The 18,927-nt window shown below is 32.7% G+C and overlaps 1 protein-coding gene across 7 annotated transcripts in view; it reads left to right on the forward strand.

The window, feature by feature from the left end:
* The window catches only part of LOC140437027 (uncharacterized), a 559,923-nt gene that overhangs the window by 91,457 nt on the left and 449,539 nt on the right, over nt 1-18,927 (forward strand). For 6 of the 7 annotated variants that reach the window (XR_011950342.1, XR_011950343.1, XM_072526249.1 and 3 more), the window contains exon 3: nt 3,377-3,408. The exons of the other annotated variant lie outside the window; for it this stretch is intronic. The gene's annotated coding sequence lies outside the window, so the exon portion shown is untranslated. The remainder of the gene's footprint in view (nt 1-3,376; nt 3,409-18,927) is intronic. 7 annotated transcript variants of the gene reach the window in all.

The following is an 18,927-nucleotide window of genomic DNA, read 5'->3' on the forward strand; positions in this document are numbered from 1 at the left end:
ATTAAGAAAAGTTAAGCAGGTTTTATTACGAATATTTTGGTACCAGATTTAGTCATACTCATCTTTTTGGGGTCTCGATGCTGGCCTAAGCAAACCATAATAATCAATCATACAAAAATACCAATTTATTCTATCTAAGAATCAAAAATATTGTATGTTCAGGAAAAAAATCTTATAAAAAAGTTATATTGAAATGACAAATTTATCTTTTTCGACTTGCTAAATGATTTACCAATTTTTATATATTTTTTAAACCGATTTCTCGAGTACACCTGCGATTTAAGGTGTTTAAATTCTAAACAAAGTAAGTCGCTTCGTTCCATAGCGAGCGCTAAAGTTTTCACTTGATTCGGTAGAGTTAGCGACAAAATGCTGCACCTAATTTGAATTTAGTGGTGTCATTACCCTTCATGTCGTCACCAAAACAAAAATTGAGCACAACCTTACACTCCCACCCCGGGGTAAATTTAGACGCATAGGTAATTTACATGCGATATGGACCCATTCGGGATTTTCGGTATCATATTCGGAGAGTAGGAGAAGCTGTATTAGGGGAAAGGAGATTGGGGAGCGCCGTCTAGACTCAGTTATATACATATATCGAGAGAACGCTCGGGATAGATACCGCTAAAATCCCTCATAAAAACTGCAGGATTACCGATGATTGCGTGTACCTTAGAAACTGAAATGGAGACGTTCCCGGCTATTTTTTACAGTATTATTTACATTGGGGACGAATTTTAAAGGATGAAAATGAGAATTCAGATCGGTCTAGTGTTATAAAGCTTTGATATGGGACTAACATAACATCAAATATTTACTTAGGTTTATACGCATTATACGAAAGAACCTGTTTCATAAAGAAGATACGAAACGAAAATATAAAAAGATCTTTGAGAATTAATATATTTATAAAAAGCACAAAAAATGGATGTAAGTTTGATTTAGACATCAGCACTTCTTTGAGATTTTTTTTTCTAGTTTTATGCAAAAAATAAAACTGTCCATTTAGTCCAATGCAACTAGAACTCTAGTAACGTCAGTCGCACATTTATTCTGACAATTATATAATTTAAAGTTTTGAAATGAGTAATATCATTGAAAAAATAGATAACAGCGTTTTACAGCTGACTTCTTTAAATTTTTGGTATATTCTTGAATGAAGAATTCTTGGTAATATTTTCAGGCGCCATTCATTAGTTTATAAGTCTGTAGTCTACACATTTGTACGCGTTGGCCTTTATGATAAAGCAAAATTGTGACACTGCCACGGTTAAAAATTGACAAAGGGCGAAATTTTTTTGGTTGAAAAAGAGGTGGAACAAGGATTAAATTTGATCGATCTGTATCATAAATACACGAAACTATGCTCCAGTATTGTTCCACACAAATATTTTTTATCAAATGCCGTGTTCTATCCAAGCTATTATTGGGAACATGTTTGATAAATCCGCATGAAATTGAAAAATCTCGGCATTTGAAGAATCCACTATACGAGTAGTCAAGGAACTGTTTCAAAAGAGCCTCCGCAACGCTTCTCGCAGATACTGGAGCATAATACAAGATCTCTACGACACGGCGGATGTAAATCGTCAACAGTATTGTAGGGATAGGTATACCAATCGAGCAAGACAAGCTAAGCTTTTAAAGAACTTTTCTTGTATACGCAGTATACAAGAATGGACGGCATTCACTAAATAAACATAAACAAAAAAAATCCATTAAAACTTTTCTTAGGAAATTCTAAAACTATGAGTACGTCAACATTTTTGGATATTCTTCCGGGTGTCTTATTAGATGCGCAAAATACGTTAATTTTCCTAATTTAATGGCCAGAACTATTAGTGACGCAACCAGTTGCTTTAGTCTAATAGGGTACATATAACATAATTCCCCAACTCTGTGGCGCCACCAGATCATGTTACCCTTCTGGTAGCCGGGTTCGGTCACCAGAACGACAAAAATGTCTGGTTGCGCAACCAGTTGTCGTAGTCTAATAGGTCACGTTTACTTAAATGCCCCGTGACGTAATGAGTCACTAGTGGAGCATCTTGGTGGCGCCACCAGTTGCTTAGTCTAATAGCGGCATTAGCTCTACAATTTAGCGTATTGGTAATACAACTAACATTTGCATAGGATATATTATGACTAACTGATATTTTCTTTATTTTAGCTTTGAAGAACTGAATAAACATTCACGAAAACGTTATACCGTACAATTGATACACTTTTAGATTTAAAACTTATATATTTATTATGTATATATGTATATATATATATATATATATATATATATATATATATATATATATATAGATTAATGTAAACTAACGTTAATATCTGCAGTAAAATAACCACACACATTCAACAAATATCTATTTTCTAATGAGTAACAAAGACACATCATGGATTTCCTCCTACTGACAGTTTTACAATTACCTAACAATTTACTACACTAAAGTTTTACCATACTTACATATACGAACACCTCTTGAGTCAAGACCGTGAAATTGACTGAACCTAATTTAACTTTTCCGTCCAACCTTTGGTGGATTCGAGATTAAATAAAAATAATAACTGTAACTGATTAAGTAAACTGTTTACCGTAAGTAGTGGAACATATTCACCACTCACTTTACTCATTTGGCTGTGACAATTAAAGATCATACATACTCACAGTAGTCCCTGTATCGTTTAATCTATGGTACTGGTTTAACAATCTAGCATTATATTGGTCTAATTAAACCAAAACTAATATTGGAATTAAAATTGTACACTTTACAGGAATGCTAGGAATGGAATACTTGTTATTATCGAACTAATTTTTAATAAAAATTTAATGATATAAAAACTTATCAGATCTCAGTTGCCCCCATTAGTCTTCTTCTTCTTCTTCTTCTTCTTCACGTGCAATATCACAGTTATCCGACGTTGGCGATTACCATTGCGAAGGCTTCTGTCTCTTCTGCCACATGGAATAATTATTGTAATTATAACAGTCATTGCCATTTGCCGAAAGATCTCATAACAGTTAGTTTATTACACAAGATCTCACAAAAAGTAATGCAGACCTTACGATAGCACTTTATTAATTACTCACCGAAACTTACCTACCTTAAATATACAGAATATATGTGGTATAATTTTCTTTGTCTCAGATTTTTAATCGAAAATTAACAATGAATATTCCATCCTATGACGATGATAATTTATAATGAAACATTAAACAAAAGATTATCTTTAATTTAAACATAATTATAGTCAACTTGACACTTTTCTTTGAAAAATAATCTTAAACTTAAAAGGGTATGTTTTTTGTTATCTGTCATAAAATGAACTATAGATTCTATATTTAACTATATTTTCTTTATTTTAGGTAATTCAACTAAAAACAATGTCTACTTAGCTGTAAGTACCAATTACTGTTTTATTTTTATTAAAAGGGTATGTTATAATATTAACTAGAAAGGAAAAATCAACTACATCGACCTGAACCTAGTAATCATCGTCGTCAACCTCCAGCCTCTCATCTTCACCACCGGACATAAGCATCCTCCATACGCTTCTAGGAATTTCGTATGTTTCATGTTTCAGACCCGTATGTATTCCTCTCCGATTCCCTGGTTTCTGACTGTCTCTAGTAATTTTTAAATCCTTATGAAACTATTTTATATTGTGTAATTTTTTCTATGGTAATTCAGAAGTTGATTTTATGTAACAATTAAAATATTTTCCAATAAAGCTGTCTCAGGAATGCATTTCAAAAATTCTTCTGTGGTGTTATTTTCTAATTCTTTTCTAATTGTTTTTCCGATAATCAGGTTAGTCATAAAATTAATTTTCTTTTAAATGTACCTATCTTGTAGATATGTTGGCGACCACATTGACCCATCTTATTCTATCGACTGTGTTAATCATTCAGAATTAGTAAGATTGCTCCAGGAACCTTTGATGGATGAGAATGACCTTAAAATCATAAAGAACCTTTATATGAATCATCTGTGGCATCTGTGAGAGTAGGACTGGAATCTACATCATATTTCTTAATCGAAAAAAGTGTACGACAGGGTTGTGTTCTGTCATCCCTCCTTTTTAATCTTAACTCTGAAACGATTTTCGATAGAGCCTTAAGTGACACTGAAAATGGAATCAAAATCAACGGACAGACTATTAGTAATCTTCGCTATGCTGATGATAGTCATAATAGCCGATAGCCAAGAAGCGCTATAACGACTAATATATAGAATAAACACTGAAGGAGAACGACTGGGCTTGAAGATAAATATAGACAAGACGAAGGTAATGGTGGTTAGCAGAACACGAAATCTGCAATTAAATAAGAGGAAACAATAAGAACATCCAAAAGGTCCCCAAGTTCAGATATCTCGGTAGGAGTTGGATAACTGAAGATCTAGATCCAGACTGCTATATGGCGTAGAAACCTGGACCATAAAGGCCAATGTGATGAACGGATTGGAGGCCTTTGAAATGTGGGTATTTAGAAGACTACTTAAAATTCTCTGGACAGATCACACAACAAATGTCGAAGTATTAAATCGAATGGACAGTGAACAAGAATTGCTTCCAATAATAAAAAGAAGAAAAACTGCTTATCTGGGTCATATGTTTCGAAATTCCAAGTACCAGTTTTAAAGTTTATTATGGAAGGGAAGATAGAAGAAAAACGGGGCATCGGAAGAAAGAAATACTCATGATTTAAAACATAAGGGATTGGACAAACCTCGATGCCCATGCACTCTTTAGAGCCACACAAGACCGAGAGGAGTATGCCAGAATTGTCGCCAAATCCACTAATTGCATATGGCACCATAAGAAGAAGAAGCAAAATATTTTTAATCATAATTGTGATTTATTCTCAAAAATATAGTAGTTGATACATTTCACCGGTTTGCAGAAGAAACTGGAGAAGAAATGATGAATGATATTAGTTTATTAGGAGTATAAGCTCTAGAAAGGAGTTAAATTTTATAGTGTGCGCTGGAAAATCTTCGGATGCACATACAGAATTGTTAAATTTTTCTAAGTCTACATTTTTTCGGAATACTGATAGAGGTAAATGAATTAGATACTCGATTATATTATCCTATGTGCATTATTTATTGAAGAATATGCTATACCTATGCATGAAAGTGCAAGCAATGCCTCTCACATTGTTAGTGGATATTTCAACGAATTATTTACCAAAAGCCGTGGTCAGCGTCTAGTTCCGTCTTTAATTTCCATTTAGCATGTTTGGGTTAGGTATACGAAGCCTGTTGCATCAGCTTATAGTGTGTCTTTTAGTGGAATGGGACACAGTTCGATAAAATAGATGCCTATCTACAGGATGGTGCATGTAACATGGGTTATTAGTTGCACAGACAAGTGATTACTACTGTTATAGCTTATAACGCTTGTCGATATTGGATGTCGATTTCAAACAAAAACTGCCTTTAGTCGAAAAAACTAAGCTATCACTAAAATAAAAATTTTAACCAAATGTTTTAATTATTTTGTGCAAAATATTTTTGAATTCGTTCTATTAATCAATATTTGAAATTTTTATATTCAAGATAGGACAGAAGAGCAATTTCTCTTATAAATTTTTCTGTGGTCAAATATTTTTAACTGTACTAATATGCACGTGTTGTCCAATTTTTATTAAAGCCGAATATTCCTGTTGAGTGAAAAATCATTTGCAATGAGTAATTAAATATTTAACAGAGATATAATTTTGAAGGGAGAAATATCGATGGTGTGTACTGTATATTTAAAAAAAATCGTTTTTTGTGTTAAACTAAATTTTCCAAAACTGTTTTTTCTACAAAACATACTTGATAACCCAGTATTTATTGCCAGTGAGTAGATTGAAGTTATTATAAAAATCTCCTACGAACTAGATAGAAATCATAAGATTGTTTAAAGTGTTTATATTTTTTTGAAACTGTCGCTTTCGTGACAAGTTCGACGAACATTTTTTACAATAATTAATTTTACTCCAATTAAGAAGCCGTTCTCAGCCTAATTAAGTTGAGAAGCAATTTGGTACTTTATTATAAATTATAGTAAATAACAATGATTAATGATACCCTTAGCGCATTATAGATAATTTGCAGGTCAGGTTTATGTCTCTGGTATTAAATTGTTCAAACACATAAAACAAAATACAAATGTAATTATGTCTAAACGTGAATGTGTGTGTTTCCTGTTGCTATTAGCGTCGCTTGTCGTTTTGTTCTGTTCTTTTTTTTTAGAATGAAAACGCATTAGATTCCATTAAGGTGCAGCACAGTCGTCACAAGCGCAGATCTGGAAATTTTCACCAGATTCGGGAAATATTCCAGTGCAAACTGACAGGGATGGAAGACGTCTACAGTGTGTGGTCATTTAATGTATACGTTCAACCATTTTTTTTTTACAGTTTATGTTTTCTCATAATCTTTCTTTCCCAGGAAATTTTTTGAAGGCCTAGTTTGAATAATTTATTTTTATTTTTGAATATTAGTCTGTTTCAAATTCAGTTCATAGTGTGATTTATAGATCATTCATAATTTTTATTTCAGATTTCTTTCTTACACGATTTCCGGATTTGAAATAGAAACGTCAAATCAAATGTAAAATGTAATTCTAAGTACATCAATTGTACTTTTATCCCGTATAAAATAACAACCTCAGGCTAACTCCTTCAAATATTTCATTGATAGGTCGAGTATAGATTTAAGGCGATTCCTGTGATTATTCTCCGTCCAGCAAAGTAACTCTTGACATTATCAAAGTCATGCTTTTAAACCAATACTTCCAACGAGAAGGAAGCTTAAGGCTTGAATCTTAAATCACACACAATATAACGGAATTGTGTGTGACCGCTGAGATGCCAGAAAAGAACGAAGAAATGTCTGATGAACGAAAAATTCTTCGAAATGATCGAAGAACCGGGATCATTAAGCTAATAAATCTGAAATATGTGCATTGTTAGGTTTTATTGTCTTCGAAATTTTGATGATTATTGATATTAGCCACTGTTAAAGAAGATTAGTCCAATGTACCATCGTAAAAATATGGTATAACCTCAGATTTACGTCAACACGCATTGATTTTTGACAGTTTGGAATTAACCTCTATTTACCCTTTTCAAAATCTACCCCATGCCTAAGTGTGCTTTTAACACATTACACATTTTTTTGCTTGGAATACCTATAAATATTTTTCTATCGATTTTTAAGCTGTTTGTACGAGTGAATCCTTACTTTTATAAAGTTACAACAAAATATCCAAGGGCCCGACAGAATTTCTGAACGTAACTAAAGTAACGTGTTAAATTAACACGTCTAACGGCCTGATGCAGTTTGACGATATCACATGTGTGTTTTTGCAATTTCTGGACCATTTGTTTCCAAATTTAACACACCGTGTCCGTGTCTATATGTCTTAAAGGAACTACATACAAAATTACACGCGTCTACGTTAGTTCTACCCCGAGTTAACGGTAATGTTGGTACCCTTTGATCTATTGACCCCGGATTAAAGAAGTTTCTTCTATGAACTAAGACGTATATACAAAGTTTAAAAACTCTGAAACTTTTTCTTCAGGAGTTATCGCTTAGACAAAGAGTCTGACAGAAAACGAGATGATTTCAAGAAGGACCTTTCGGGTCCTTGACAATATTGTCAAAATGTTTAGGTTAATATTTCGGTAACTGATTATATGGCTCTATGGCGTACGTAAATAAGTATATTTAATACACTTATCTAGGTTTGAAGTGTGATTTTTAATGCTACTCATAGTCGGTGGGTCACGTGTTTCTTATGAAAGAATTATTTGGCGGACAGCGTACAGTTGAGAATTTCTAAAAGTGTGTAAACTTACTTTACTCCTACTTAAAGTATAGAATTTCTTGGTAATTTTCGGCACAAAATCGAAGAAAGGACCAGTTTAGATACATTTAAAAATCTATAAAAATCCACGGATCCTTCGAATTTTAGTAAGACTCTACATCATTGAAATTATCCACATAAAATTAGAGTTAATGTAATATACATGTTTTTTAGGGGCGCCCTGGATTAAAATAATAATATCTATTCTAGATAATTTCCACTGCTAGATTTGAATTGAATATAATAGTGTCCAGTATACACGGAAGGTAACAAGGAAGGTAACGGGCCAGTACTATGCTTTATCCGTCCAATATCCTGCTTGTTATCTAAGGTACTCATTTGATTCGTTGGGCTGCGCCGTTGAAAATTTTTAAAACGATCTCGTTGATTTCGCCGGTGTCATATCAACCCGGACCTTCCACGTGATAGTCAAACATTCTACGGTTTAAGTTCTCGGTGATTTGAATTTATTTGTAATTACAGAAGAGCAATTTTTTATCATAACTACTCATAAATTTGATACAAAAACTGTCGGTGAGTGTGCATGTAGTTCTCCTCATCGCCATGTTTAGATCGATAAGATTTTCTATGAAAAGACCTTCTACCTATGTGCAGCATGACAGCGCACTATAAAAGTGCGAACGTATCTTTTGTTTTCTAGATAAACTCGTTTAAAATATTTCCTTGCGTGATTAAATGAAGCGTTGAATAAATTTTAGCACTTCTTATCCACAAATCTTGTAGCACTGCAATAAATTACAAGTTAGTATATGTTTTTCCTAAAATTTATGGGATTTCTGTTTATTGTTAGTGCCTTTGCAACTGGCAAAAGACTTCCTGAAACGATGTTTATTTCGTAAATCTTTCGGCGATTGTCTTTTCCGATGAAACAATTAAAACAACAAAACTTTGAGCAATATACCACGGGAAAATTTATTATTCAGTCTACATTCATACCGAGAAGAGATTCAGATGACTGAATGAGAGTGCGAATACAAAAGACATCTTGGGAAAATGTTTGAAAAGGTAACAGCTAGCTGTGCCGTTCGGCGCCTCGCAGCACGTCAAACTTTATGGATCGTTCCAGAAATCGGGATTGTCGTTTGTCGAAAGAAGTTTCAGGTTCTCGGAGATAAGTGTAAAAAATGTTTTTGTCGTGATTGTTGCTCGTAGTTTTTATTCCCCGTTCGCTTTCTCTAAGGCCGAATTACAGAGTCGAATTTGTCGTAAGCTCGTATGGAAACCAAAAACGATAGTTGTTATTTTCAACAGTACATATTATTTACAACAGATTATAATCATGTACTTTGTTTTTCCTTTACTTATGTCGTTTTCTTAACGATTACCCTTAGCAGTTACCCCCTGTTGTTCTTCAATTGTTTTCCATATTATTCGTGCTAACTTGAGTTTTAAATTGATAATATCGGTAGTTATCAATATCGGATTCAAGCTCTGCTCTATTTTATTTAGTCGAGCTTATTCTTCTAACCACAATTATCATTTGTCGTTTTAATCTTATGTCCCTTTAAATAACAGGTTCTGTCATTTTCCTATGAATAGAATATTTACATCTTTTATATGAATATAGATTATCTTTGCTGCGTATTTCTTCTTCTTCCTTCACTCCTTTCGCCTTTCTTTTTATCTTCCATTATGTTTTTTAATGTGCATCAGACCATTACTTGTTAAAAGGAAAACTTTATTTTTTTAATATTTTAAGTTGTATAAATTAGGAGCTATTTGCCCAATTTATTTAAAAGAACAAAAGTCCAAATGACCTCTGGAGACTGTATTTATTCACCCATACTTTCGTTCAGAATCACACCCCATAGAGATGCCAAACCGTGTCTCCAAAGCGTTTAGATAAGATTAGGATAGTAAATACCGAGTTCTTTAAATTCAGGTTTAATTACTGTAAATAAACGTAAACAAAAAAAAAGGAAAAATATACCCTATAATTTTCACAACATAAAACATACTCACATACACAAAAAGGAAAAATTATTAATGTACACACTCTAGTAAAATTCCACATCTATATTTATAAAATATAAACTAACTCACGAAATATATTTTAAGTTTGTTGTTTTAAAACCCTTGAAAACTGTATATAGCTACCGATAGACTTTTCCACACACTGCCAGCGGAACTTGGTAAATAGGCCATTATCACTATCTTTCAAAATTTTTATGTACACCACATATTGACTACAATTTCAATTAAACACAGTAACTTGACGCTCAACGGTCAACCACATTTCTCACGTGATAGCACTTTTACTCCATACATCTATTTCTCCAAGCGAGAAATGGTACTAACTAACTGGTAGCTGTCCGGAGCAGCCCCAGCGTTCTTTTTGTTGATAAACTTAAAGATTTTAACGGCTCACTTTCAGAATACGAGTCACACAGAAACGGCCTTTAAACAAGATAGCATTATTGTCCATTGAAAAGGACATTTACATTTAGGATTGCATTTTTCATAGGACGCAATTTTATTTTTTTTTTATGTGTAGGAAGGTTAGTATAAGCTCAAGTTCAAGTTTGTGGGGTCGTCACCTTTGTCTCCCGGCTGCCATCTTGGGAAAAGGGATGTAAAGGTTTTTTTGCGCTGTATCTCGTAAATTAGCAGCCCTAAAGAAAATTTTATTAGACATCATCTGTTGCAAATTAAATTGTCTACAACTTTATTCATTATACATAAACTTAATTGTTTACCTTTTATCGTAAAATGGAAAATAAAAAAGTTATAAACAAAAATAACTGCAAATTTTTAAACACATATTTTTTGGGCGTTATAACTTTTTCATGGTTATTTTACAAATATATTAGAAATTATAAAGAGGTTTTTCAACGAATAATTTCCACTACAAATTTGTTTAATTTCATTAAGTTATCTGGGTTTTACAGCGTTTCGAAATTGACGGGGTTCTTGAATACTTGTAATACGATAAAAACGAACCAGGCTTAGTTTTTCATTATATATTTTTGTATTCATATAATTTATCTTTTTCTTAACATTTCTATATTGCTATTAATTTATTATCGACTCTTTCCCCACACCAAAAATGAATATCATCGGTTTTTACAATAATTTCCAATTAGTGTACATTTCATGATTATATGAGATAAATGTACTTATTATTAGCAACTATGCTAATTCGGAAATTATAAATTATCATCGCGCCATTGATCTAGGAGAAGGATTGATAAGTAACATCATAGGATTTGATTTTTGACGACTGTCATTTCATTGTAAATCTAAGGTTCTTCCCTTTAGTGCCATGACAAGTACTATTGAAGTCGAAAAATTTGTCGTCATAAATCCCTTTCATTTATTTTAACGGATGTGCATTTCGAGAGAAACAGTCCCTGATATCAAACAATATTGAAATGAGTTTATTAATCTAGTTTATTAACTTTATTTATTAGAAAATGTTCTAACACTTACAAGTTTATTTAAAGTCTTTATTTGTACAATATAACTAATTTATTTCACACTAATAATTATATCATTTATTTACATTTATTAATACGCGCGTTACATTTGAAAAACTCGACGCGATGTTATTTTTCAGACTGTCCCACACAATGAAAGTTCCGCTATATATACCAAAACAGCCGTTAGCCTGGAATTTCTCGAAGCCCATGGATTTTGACCTGAATTGTCTCGAATGAACGGGAACCCAGGACTGGTTTTATAGCGGCTCGCAGCTGTGTTGACCTTTCCCAGACAGGTTTTTTAGCTGAGCGGCGAAATTAATATAATAGAATAGAATTAGAAATAATATGTTTACAGTTTTATGAGTCATAATATTTATCGTAACAATATCCTGCATACGAGTGAGCACCTTAACATTATTCGCTGAGGATGGCATGATAAAAGGTACCAAGTCGTCTTTGTTTAATGCTTTTACACCAGTAGAACGATTCTCTAATAACAGACACAAAAGTCATTTTGTTATCGATGGTGGTTTTCTGTTACTTACATAAAGTGGTTTGTGATCGGAATTCGTTAATTATTATTTGAAAAATATTTTTGAGAAGTATGTTGGGTGTGTATCCGCAGGTATAATATTTGATGGCTACTCCGAAAATTCTGATATCGCAGGAATAAAGTCGTGGGAGCGCTTGCGTTGCACGAAAAAGTACCAATCGACACAGATAAACTTTAGTAAGAGCACCGTACCAACATTATCCCAAGATATATTTCTTGGTAATGAAAGAACAAAACAAACTTAATAGACCTTCTCAAAACTGCTTTATCCGATGTAGGTTTTAGTGTCGACCAGGCTGAATCAGATGCAGATGCAGTCCTCATCCGTTCTCCATTTACTGCATCACTATCCTATGATAATATTTAATAATTGCTGTTTTTCCATTCTTTTACATAATACATTTGCAGCTTACAAGATCGGCAAACTTAAATTCTTCAAAATTTTACAGAAACATCCTGAGTTACCTAGCGATACAGCATTATGTCACAAAACAATTAACAATAAAATCTCTATTTCTAAAAATAGAAATTGTTCAATTTTTTTTTACTTAGTAAGACGTATTTCCACCCCTGCTACGAATGACAGCTTGGCATCGACGATTCATACTTAAAATAAACGGTCTTAAAGTATTCTGATCCAGTTCATTCCAAATTTGGACAAGACGTTGTTCCAGTTCCTGTAGAGTGTTTGGTTGATTAGGAAAATTCCGTAGACGTCTACCAACCAAGTCCGAAACATTCTCTATAGGATTGAGATCGGCACTATTCGCTGGCCATTCCATAACGTCGATTCCAACTTCCTCTAGATAATTTTGCACTATATTTGCAACGTCGGTCGTGCATTATCGTGCATTAGAACAAAATTTTTGCCAATATAAGGAGCAAATGGCACAACGTAGTCTTGAAGAACGTCAATGTTATATCGGTAAGCGTTGATGGTACCGGTATTCAACACCACCAAGTCTATACGACCCGTTAAAGAAACGCCACCCCAGACCATAACCGACCCTCCACCGAATAACGTCGTTCCTCGCATGTTATACTCTATCCCAATCAGCCTCCAACCAATGGATATGATTTCATGCAAATTCTAAACGCGCTCTGCGATGAGCTACGGTCAAGGCTGGCCCTCTGGCAGATATACGATTTACCAAATTACCTTCCTTGAGACGTTGGCGAACAGTTTCACAGCTGATTCGAACATTATAAACATCTTCAAGTTGGGATTGTAAGCTTCTGGTAATTACAAATCGTGGTCTTAGGGTGCGAAGTCGTAAAAACGGTCTTGAACGGACGTTGTTACACGATGTCGACCTTGTCCTGGACGCCTAGAGTGACTACCGGTCTCTCTGTACCGTTCCATCATTCGTGAGACCGATGTATGGTGTACGCCGAACCGTTCCCCTAAATGTCTGTAACTCCAACCTTCTTCGTGCAAAACCACTATTTGAGACACTCTTAATTAGTCAAATTTATCGATTCGCGTTGCATTTTGATTAAAACAATAGCAAAATGTTACCACCAAACGGCAATATTTCACACAACGACTGAAAAATGACACTAACCTCTTATCGACATTAACAATTTTACAGCACCTGTGTTTTGTGTTCCTTAGAAACCGCTTAAAACAAAAAAACAATACAAGTAACCTGATAAAAACATTCCAAATATATGATATATTCCATAAAAAAAATAAATACAATTAAATTTAAAACACCAATGGATTGCTTTTTTTGTTTTTGTAAATGGTGCGTTAATTTCTTGGAGTAGTGTATAATGATGCTCAATATAGCTTAGTTTTTAAATATATCTCACCTGAAAATTGCCGCGGATTAGGTCTATTGGGAATACCACGAAAAAATCGCGCCACGCCGATAATACTAAGTAGCAATGTCAAGAAAATGATAAATTATATGAGTATATATATATATATATATATATATATATATATATATATATATATATATATATATATATATATTGAAAAAGTTGTATTTTATTAATTTTATTTTTATTTATAATAAATGTTGTAATTTTTAAAATATGTGGTTCGTTGTTTAATTTAATATATACCTCAGCTAGCTCAATTATGTGTTCTAAGCCATCTGTCACTGTGTGACGTCGACTCTGTAGTCTCCTGGTAGAGTTCAAAAGAAATTAAACCAAAATTTACTTTAGACTTTTGATAAATTAACCCAAATGAAGCACGTTATTTATTAATATTGAACAAATTTAATATAAACAATAAAATTCGTCTGCAACTGGGGTTGCCTTTAAAAATTTACAAAAATGGGAATCGTATAAATCTTAATGTGGTTTAGTGTCGTGACAATAAAAATTTATTACAAAATGTGGAGACTCTCTACAAGTACATAAAAACTAAATAAATATTGCAACTTTATAAAGTGTTTAAATGAACTATAAAGAAAAAGAAAATGAACCCTTTATTCCGCTGACTTTTAACTTGCATTCAAATATAATCAAAATTTCAAATGATCCCCAAAATTATTATCCAACCTCACTTTAAAACAGTTCTGATTTATTTAAAGAAAACTAACTACTCACAAAATAATCGGTGAAACTGGAATATCAATCCTCTCTTCGGAAGTTAAGGTACGTACTATTCTATTTTTAATTTAATGATCATTAATATTTTCCATTTTTTAAGGCCTATCGCAATTATGTTAATTCATGAATTTTAATTTTCTCAATTTAAATGACATTTCTGTACTCCAATAATAATTGATAAGTCAAATTGTTTCTCTTACTCTCTGGAACAAATTCTGGATATCTCTGCTGTGGAAACTGTGGAAAAACTAAAATTCTAATTAGACGAGTTAAAAAACACTCCCGACCTATTCCACAGTTTCAGGGCTCCCCTTCGTCCAAAAATCCTCCTCGGCCTCCCCAAAAAAACGATTATCCGTTGCTAACAGCAACCAACGTTCTTTTTCTTTTCGTCTTCTATTTTTTTTAAACCATAAAACTGTCCTGTTCTGACACATTTGTCAATCCACATTCATTTCTCATAATCACTTTAATCACATCTAATTTGGGAATTTATAAAAAAAAAATGTTCAGATATAAAACTTATTCTATTACAATGCTAATACAATTTATTCTTTTCATCTCCACATCATTGTAATTTCTTTTTGACATTTAACAAAACCCCTATTAATTTAGCTCCCACAGACTTGCTTGACAGTTTATTTTCTGACGTTTTTTAAAATTTCTATATTTAAATATTTTTTAAGAATTCTTCTTTTTGTTCTTTTTAAGGTTTAGACGATTCACCTATACACTAGGCAACTATACTATTCAGAAATTATTAACACTATACCAGGTAAGTCAAAATTAATTTATTTAACAATTTACTAATCTTTTTCTCTCTTTTATTTCAGAGTCGAACCCACATTGTGATGGCTTCATGAAATTCATGAACAACAAACTCATATAAAAATCCATTTAAGTTGTATCCTTTTTAACATATTGAAATCATTTATATATATATATATATATATATATATATATATATATATATATATATATATATATATATATATATATATATATATATTAGTCTCAGTCATAAATTAATGAAATTAAACAAATTTGTAGTGAAAAATATTTGTTGAAAACCCTGTACAATATTGTTCTGCTGTCATTTTATTTTAAAATGATCATAAAAAAGTTATAAGGCCCAAAAGATAATTTGTTAAAAAATTTTTAGTTATTTTTGTTTATAACTTTTTTATTTTAAATTTTACCATAAAAAGTAATAGAAATAAAGTTGTAGACAATTTTAATTGCTTCAAATAATGTATAATATTTTCTGTAGTTGCTAGTTTAGAGATAAAGTGCGAAAACTCTTTGCAACGGTTTTTGCAACCCTCCTACACATAAAAAAAATGGACTGTTTTTGGACGACGCAACATTTAAATGGACTATTAGAATACCGTGTCAAGAACGATTAGACTGAAAACTGAAAGAGCATGTAGGTATACGAATATATTGAGAAATACATGAACATATCAAAGAATCGATTCATGTGGCAGCGTTGGCACTAACTGAAAAAAGAGATACGTAAATAAGAACATGCGGTGGACAGAAGAGATCGAGGACGAAGTCAATATAAAAAAGTAAGTATACTAAAAAAGAAAAAAAAAAAAAAGGGCCTGCGTAGCGCAAGCGGTAGGATGCTTGACTCGCAAGCCGGTGGTCCGGGGTTCGAATCCCACCGCCGGCAAGAACATCTAGACATTTTAAAAATGTCTATAGGCCCCAGGTCGACTCAGCCTGAATAAAAATGAGTACCTTGGGTAAAACCAGGGGTAATAATAGACGGTTGAAGCGTAGCACTGGCCATGTTACCTTCCTTGTATACCGTAGGCCCTAGATATAGCAGACTACCCTGCTATACTCCCAAAGCCGCGAGAGCGGTATAAAACGGGAGACTATTATTATTAAGTATACTAAAAATAGCTACGTAAAAGAAGTTAAGAAGACAGTAATATGCTAGACAAAGAAACTTAAACATAGGGGAAAAGATGCATAGAAGCATTGAAATTCATCCAGCTTACAATTAATGAATTAATAAAGAGAGAAGAATGGGAAACATATTACAGAAATCTGCAAAACAATAACCAAAAGAGACCCAAAAAACTAATAATGGATACAGTATTATCCATCAAAATATTAAAAAATTGAAGACCGAGTGGACCGGGTAGGATCACAGCAAACTGATAACAGGATATTTAACACCAATACACAAAAAAGGAAAAAATATCACTTAAAATATATGACAAGGAAATTACGAGAGAAATACCAAAAGGTTAGACCAAAAATAAAATAAAACGAAATACATTAGTATATGTGAAGAGTCAAAAGACCTAAATTTAGCCGAAAACGACATAATAAGGGGGGTGTGAAAACTAGGGGGCAGGAAATTAAAGAAAGATTAACGCAAGGACGAAGAGCTCTAAGCAGATTAAATATGGCGGCACAAAAATATCAGCAAAGGAAAGAAAAGAAATATTTACAATACTATCATCCAAAGTATCACACTATGATGCAGAAACATGGAGATGGACAAAATATGAAAAAAACGATTGAAAAATATGTAAATAGATATATTACAGAGATCGTTCAGAATGTTTTAACGTACATATTTATTATTATTATATTAACGGTCCTCTAGCCATTACCCGAGAAGATAGTCAAGAAGAATGAAGTCTTCTTCTGACTGTTGCAACACTAAAATTGCGATTTCGTACTTCCTCTAGACGATTTTGATGCATAACCGCCGTTGAGGTCCGGTTTCGTAAAGCCTGAAACACAAGGAAACGGTCATCTAGTGCCTTGATCGTTCTTCTTCGTCCAGAGCCAGGTCGCCTGGTTAGCAAACTTGCCTCCTGAAAGCATTGAAGCACTCGTTGAACCGTAGAAAGGCTTACGCCAACAGTTATTGCGACTTGCCGTTGAGTGTGACCGTCTTCCACAAGTGCAACCATTTGTGCCGTTTCAACAACAGTCAAAGGCATTTTTGTCAAAAAATAAACACTAATAATGGCACTAATAAACACTAATGGTGGCAATAATAAACGTTTGTCCGTTGCATTTGAACAGAAAGTGGAAGTACAAACGAGACATTTAAAACAAGCGGAGTTACAGGTAGTGTTCATTTTGGGAAGTGTGCACTTTACCGCGAAATCGGCACTATTGGAATTCTTTCTTACAAAGGAAACCGCAACAATTCTCAGAAACATGCATTAGTTTGTATTTGTGTTATTATTATTTACGATAAAGCTCGTTAAAAATGAAATATCGGTGATTTTCAAGGTGACCCGGATTTTATGATCGCGAGTGTATTATTTCAGTAAGGTCTGTTTGCTTCAAAAACTTGTTAACTTTAGTTACAACACTATAAAATAGAAGAAGAACTGTCACACTTTAACCTACATTAGCTTATCAAATTTACCTCTTAAAATGCTAGTAGACAACAAAAACCTCAATTTTACCAGTTCCTCTCCTAAAAAGTGATGTAGTGCCAATAAGCCTCCTTTTTTAAAAGTTTTATGTCTGTTTTGTTCTTTTAATGGTGTTCTGTTTGTCCCTAATTGTCCTTAATTGTTTTTAGTTTTATAATTTTAGCATATGACATCACAATTTTCTGCCAAAACAGAAATTAATTGCCTTTTATCAAAAAATTTTATAATTACAAGTCAAAGAAATTGCACACCCACAAAATAGTACATCTAATTTCATTCATTGTCATATAACTGTCCTCATACTGTAAAAAATTTCAATAAATTAACACACATTTCTAAAATATATCTCTTGAATAAATATAAATAACTTTAATAATTTAAATAATATAAAACACCACTTTCATTTCATTTAACAAACAATCACATATACCTTACTCCTATTTCATTTGTTAACATCTCTCCCCTCAAGAAACTTCCTCGGTAATTGTCAGACAGTTACAACATTAACCGAAGATCACCCATAATCAGCAATTACAGGATAGTTTGAACTATGTATCACGAATCATTATATAAAAATTCTTGTACAGGAATGTAAGTAGTATTTTGTTTGTTTCTAATTCATTACAATTCAATAGATTATCTCTTACCAATTTGTGGGTTTTCACTTTGTCTGCTAAATCAATTTTATTCATATTAATAAACACAGACATGTAATATGGGCATAATTACTATAACCTTTTTTGATCTTTATCTTTATAAGACAGCACCCTAATATGGGCTTTTTATAATTTCAGCGTTTAATTTACTTTGTACCGTTTGACCTGAAGATGCTTTGCAAAGTGTAGAAAGCGAAACCGTTCGTTTTGGTAGTAAAATTAAATTGATTGTGAGTAAGTCTAATTTTATTTCTTTTACCTATTTGAAATGGACTCACACAAGCAACACATTCATGATTTATTTATTTATTTAATTATATGATTGGTCTTTGATTGGTAATTTGTGGTTAAACTGTGCTTCAAGTTTCAACATTTTACTATATTATCTCGTAGTAAACATGGCACTGATTATA

Source organism: Diabrotica undecimpunctata, chromosome 3 (genome assembly GCF_040954645.1).
Source record: "Diabrotica undecimpunctata isolate CICGRU chromosome 3, icDiaUnde3, whole genome shotgun sequence".
Taxonomy (NCBI): Eukaryota; Metazoa; Arthropoda; class Insecta; order Coleoptera; family Chrysomelidae; genus Diabrotica; species Diabrotica undecimpunctata.